Here is a 6000-nt window from a genome sequence, read left to right on the forward strand (position 1 = left end):
AGCATATAAGTTTCTGTTGACTTTGTCCATCACACAGGTTGCATGTAAGAGAAGCTTCTCAACCTTAACATTTGTGAAGAATAGGCTACGAAGCTCATTGAGTCAGGGCCATTTGGAGGCTTTCATGTTAATGTGCACAGAGAAGGAAATCCTCATGTCTATAAGCAACGACACAGTTATTATAGATAAAGTGGCTGAAACCAGTGCACTGCTTAGGCGGTTACTGATGCTGTAGATGCTGTTGGTGCTATTCGCAATGTAACTTCTGTACTGTGAGTTGAACTGTAAACATTAGTTAAATATGCCTCTTTGTTGAAGAGTGGGATACGTTTCAAATGCTTAATTTATTTATTTCTGCTTTTGTTAATTTATCAACCTATCCTTGTGGAATAGTGGAATATTTTTTGTTAACTTCTCAGTTTAAGTGGATTATAATAACCTTTACATTATTTGTTGAACCATGGTATTAATAAAGAGAAAACTACAGGATAGTAAGAGCTGAACTGTTGCTTCATTTATCCAATTTCCACTACCATGGAAAAAGTGGGCCGGTCTTGGGCCTGAAATTCCCGGGCTGAAAAGTGGCCCCACTCCGGCCCTGCCCACATATAACTTTATTACAGTTCAAGGTACAATTCAAGATCCAAGTATTCACTTTGGATCATATACATGCAAGATGTAACCTACCTGCAGCTAAATCAACTGTGATTTTGGAAGGGTGAGCTGACATTTCTAAGCATGGGGCTCATACGCTTCATTCTTCTTACACTGCTTCTCTGTTCAACCTGATGTCTGGGTCAAGGTATGGACACAATTAATATGCTCTTTTTATGTCTATAATACATGTTTGGTCTATGCCCACGGAAATAAATTACTCTGATTAATAACTATAGGATAGGTTTTGGGCCCTGTTGACTTTTCCAAGTTTAAAGTTGGGTTTAACAAATAAGACTTTTTAAAATTAAAATGGCTTTTTGTCAGTTTACAAACAAAGAGTTCCTTGATCCTGGGTTCCTTGCTTGTGGTCAAACTTACTAGTTCAGTTTTTAAGTGAAACTCCGGTGTACTTTTTAGATTATTAAAATTATTTGTTTTACTTAACTGTACAGGTGAAGAATGTTTTTCAAAAACAGATATTTCATAACTACTCATTTTTGTTGCCTCTAAAAATCTTTCAGTAAATGCTTAAGTATGAATATATGCAAGAGCGTATGAAGAACATGTTGTAGAACGTAGTGGAACAATACAGGATGTGAAGTTTAGTAGTTCACCCTGCCATTGAAGCTTATACAGGATCTTTTAGTTTTCAAATTTTGCCATGAGAAAGCAATGGGCTATTATCACATGATGTGGCATACTTTGTTTTATAACAGCCATAACGATGGTAAACAGTCAAAGGTTTAAAAAAAACACACCCAGTGACTTGCTTAGTCATAAACACTGATCAAGAGTCATCCAATGTCTGAGTTTATCAACTGCAGGTTCATTCCATGCCAAACGGGACAATGGCTCCCACTCGACCGTCTCAGATTTGGCTGAAAATAAATCAAGGTTGTTCATACACTTCTTAATAGGTATAGTCCAAAATATTAGCTCTCTACTCCCAATAGTTTTGTCACAAAAAGATGTTTTAGGGGGGAGGGGGTGCCTGTACTTAAGACACTTTTTTAGCAGAGTTTTCTGAAGAGCCATTTTCAAATTGCTATTACTAGAAAAGCATTTAAGCTAGCTCCTTCAAACTTTCTAGGCTTAAAATATGATACCATTACTTGAAGAATATGGACTTCCAAGGGTGTGGCTTGGGTATATCACAGTATTCGGGGTGCTTGAATTTGCGCGGAAATTTTACACTACGCTTTGTTGCAGTATCTTTGAAGGCCTGTGGAAAGCTCAATGTTAAAGCTAGAGACTTGATATTGAGGGGAGGGGGGGGGGGGGGGGGGGCAGCTGTGAAAAGAAAAAGCAAGTTATTTGTTATAATACAAGTGTACAACACTTAGGAACTGTTTAATTTCAATTGTGTACCATTTTTATAACAAATAAACAACTAAACCAAGCTAGTCAGAGTTTCTACAAAAATAAAAATTCTCCAATAACAAAAGAGATTAGAACTCAGACTCAAACAAAATCAACTCAAACAGTTGAAAAGGCTTCTTGTACTTGTAATAATACTTTTTGAAATCATCGTGGTGGTATGTTATTCTTACACTAGGTGAAGGGGGTGAAACCATAACGACATATTCAACTCCAACCACCACTGTCACTACAACAACAACAACAACAACAACTTTGGCCTCCACAACTAAAAAAGGTGCCCTTGTCCGTCTCAGTGTGCTTCTTTGGCATCTCTGTTGAAAACAAAACATGTGACAGGACATTTTAAGAAGATTATGACTGCACACATGGAACGTTAAATGATCTGAGGTCTTGTTTATATTACTTATGAAATTCACCTTCACGTTTTTGAGGACATCTATCTATCTATCTATTTATCTATCTATCTGTCTGTCTGTCTGTGTCTTTTTGTCTGTGATGTATGTGTGTGTGTGTGTGTGTGTGTGCGTGTGCATGTGTGTATGTATGTCTATTCAGCCAACCATTATGTTCTTTCCTCCATCAGGTTGGCTGCAGTCCGAACCCTTGTCCTCCAAACAGCATATGTGAAGAGTGTGTTAATAACACACACACCTGTGTGGATGAATCTACAATGACAAGTCATGCCAAAAAGGTACACTTGTAGCGCTCTCTCACAGACGAATGCTCACACCCTAAAAGCATAACTGAGTCCATAGGGACTGTTCTGAGATAGGAGAGTGTATTCTCTCCATAGGGACTGTCTTGAGATGCTTAATGTTACCAAAAGTGAACCAGAAATATCTGTCAAAAAGCTGTGGTATCACAGCTTTTGAGAAAAGTGAAGAATTTATGTGTTATTTGAATTGTAGCGAAAGTCTTCTCTGGAGAGCTGACCTTGACATTACCATATGACCATATTATACTCATGTAAATAATATGAGTATGTTCATAACATTATACTGATAGGATTTACATATATTTCATTTATATTTCATTCATTTATCTATTTCAGGGGAGACTATCTCGAAAAGTGTCCAAGTCAGAACTATTGAACTTCAACGGCTCAAACTTTGGCATGCCTCATGTGAACCAAATGGTCCAGCCCGAGACAATCCCTACAACCCGTATGATGATCGCAGAGACGATTTAGGAGCTAGGATAACAATCTACTTGTGAATGAGAAAGAGAGAGAAAGAGAGAGCTTGTTTGGCAAGTTTGCACTCTTTACTGTTTGTTTATTATAAAATAACAATATAATTAATTTCTTCTCCTTAGCTCTTAATATTTATTATTTACTCAAATTAAATTAAATTGCAAACATAAACTAGAATATGCATTTCCTGAAAGAAATACCAGTGCATGAAATGCAAAAGTTAAGAAAGGAAGAAGAAAGGAAAGAAGAGTGAACAAGTGAAAGAAGAAAGCAAAGAAGAGTGGAAAATAGTGGCTATGGATAAAGACAGTAAAGCGAGAGTGAAGAGGGAAAAGTTTGAAAGAAGGAGAGATAATGGACTGAAGTAGAGAGATGGAGTGTGAGAAAGAGGAGTTGGAGAGAGATAGAGGTTCTACAGAGAGAGGGAATGAGTGAAAATATGAAAGAAAATTGACTGGAGGAATGAGATGTTATAAAGAACGATGGATAAAGTGGAAGAAGGAAATGGAAGGGAGGATAGATGACTGTAAAGTCAAAGAAGGCTGACAAAAAAGTTGAAAAAAGTGTAGGAATTGATGGACAGAGTAATTGAAAGAAGAAAGGATAGAAGAGTGAACAGGAGTGGCTATGGATATAGAGATATGGATATAGAGATAAAGAGAGAGTAAAGATTAAACACATGATAAGCAATATCTGAATTAGTGCTGTCAAACTATTAAAATATTTAATCGTGATTAATCGCATTTATGTCATAGTTAACTCAAAATGAATCGCAAATTCTAAATGTCCCTTCATTTTTTTTTTTTTTTTTCATTTTAATGCTCTTATCAACATGGAAAAGTGGATTGGCTTGCTTTATGCAAATGTTTTATTTTACTGAAAAACAACATTGCCAAACAGGGCGGTACAAAATAAAATTATAAAGTGCACATTTCAGGTAAACAAGGACTCAGCCTATAGTGCAGTTAAACCATTGCTTAATATTTTCTTTTTTTCAAGTTTGCTGGGAACATAGCAGTCAGGCCTCTTATTTCAGAAACAATGAACCGTAACAGTTAGGTAACCAATAAAAGGTAAGCCTACTACTTCTTTGCTTTCAGCCAGCTACTCAAACAGACAAGCTTGTTGACATTTTCAGACAACAGTAAAGCTCGCTTCTTTTGCACAACACAACTTTTAAAAGTAAACTTTCCATTCAGAAGCTTTTTATCATCCATTTCGCCGTATCGCGCTCACCATTCACTCAAACCGTAACGTTAGCCTACTACTATTGGCCAGCTTCCAAGCCCAAACGGCGTGCCAATTGTTTTGCTTCCGGTCTAGCTAGATCCGGCGTGATGCTGTGGTTTTTCTAAGGTTAGTTGTTGCAACAGCGTTAAAAAAAAAAAAAACAGTTTGCGAGGCCAAAAAGAACGTTAATCTCGTGATAAAAAATTGACGTCGTTAACTCTCTACTCACAACGTAACTTTTTATGTCTAACACCTTGTCTGTCTGGTTTTTACAATTTGTTATCTTAACTGCACTGTTTTGTCACACTGTTGTTTACCTTGTATGTCTGTCTGGTTTTTACGATTTGTTTTCTTAACTGCACTATTTTGTCAAACTGTTGCTTATCTTTTTTTATTATTATTATTTCTTTTAATTATATAATTTTGTATTATTATTTCTTTCTTTTATTTCCGTATCTCTCTGTCATGCCCTGCACAGGGCTGTAGTGGTAAAATTAGAGGTGGGTAAACTATGAATTTTGTGATCACAGACCTCGACGCAAAGCGTCGCGACTCTGTAAGGCTGTCCTGACTATATTCCATTATGGTATCAATTAAAGTCATATTAAATCAATGACAGTGAATAAATGTGTTTGTAGTTTATTCAATTTCAAGAAAACAGTAAAGAAAAGTATGTGTAGCCCTCACAACAATGAAAGGGGTGGAGAAAGAAACCATAAACCATAAACCATAAAAAGAAACCATGCTGCAATTAACACTTCCCCTGTTCTTTAACTATTGGAGAAACCTCCAATGTCAACACAACACAACAACACAATTGCTATTGAGATTAAGACGTACGGGCAGGGGAGGCTGTGCCTCATCTCAGATTGCGCAATCCCTCACAAACTGGGTTGAGCGCATGCGTAGAACCTTCCTAGTATCGCTGATCTGACATAAAAAAAAATCACGGAGGGGAGGCAAACAGTACCTCTGCCTCACCGGTCGGGTTTATGCTTGTTCTGCTGTTTCTTCAATTTTCAATGAATTAGCCTAATCTACAGCGATATGCGTGAGGATAATTACTCATGCATCTTCAATTGCTGAAATAATTGACGTTTTATTAGGCCTATTTAGATGGCACCGGGAAAGCTGGCTTGTTACCTGCATCATCGTATTTGCAAGCACGTTATTAATAGTTTGTCCCTGTCCTAATGCGATGTTGTCCGAACCAAAACAACGTTTAAAAACATGAATTGATCTTATTCAGTCTTACTTTGTACTTGAGGCCTTTTGCAGGCATCTGTGGGAGTGGGAGCACTGATGGCTGTCTTGTTTCTTACTGTATGTACAAAAATCAGGAGCACACCGACGTGCTATAAACTGTATTTTATTAATACTAATGCGGGAGTAACATAATATGTGACCTAGCTGTGTCACGTCTCACTCTAAACACACACTGAGGATGCGCAGTAGGAATGCAACAAATAAATCATGAAGCGCACTGATTGGCCAACCGTAACATATCAAATAATATTCAATGTGAATATTACATCTCCCTT

The sequence above is a fragment of the Clupea harengus genome, chromosome 16, assembly GCF_900700415.2.
Source record: "Clupea harengus chromosome 16, Ch_v2.0.2, whole genome shotgun sequence".
Lineage (NCBI taxonomy): Eukaryota > Metazoa > Chordata > Actinopteri > Clupeiformes > Clupeidae > Clupea > Clupea harengus.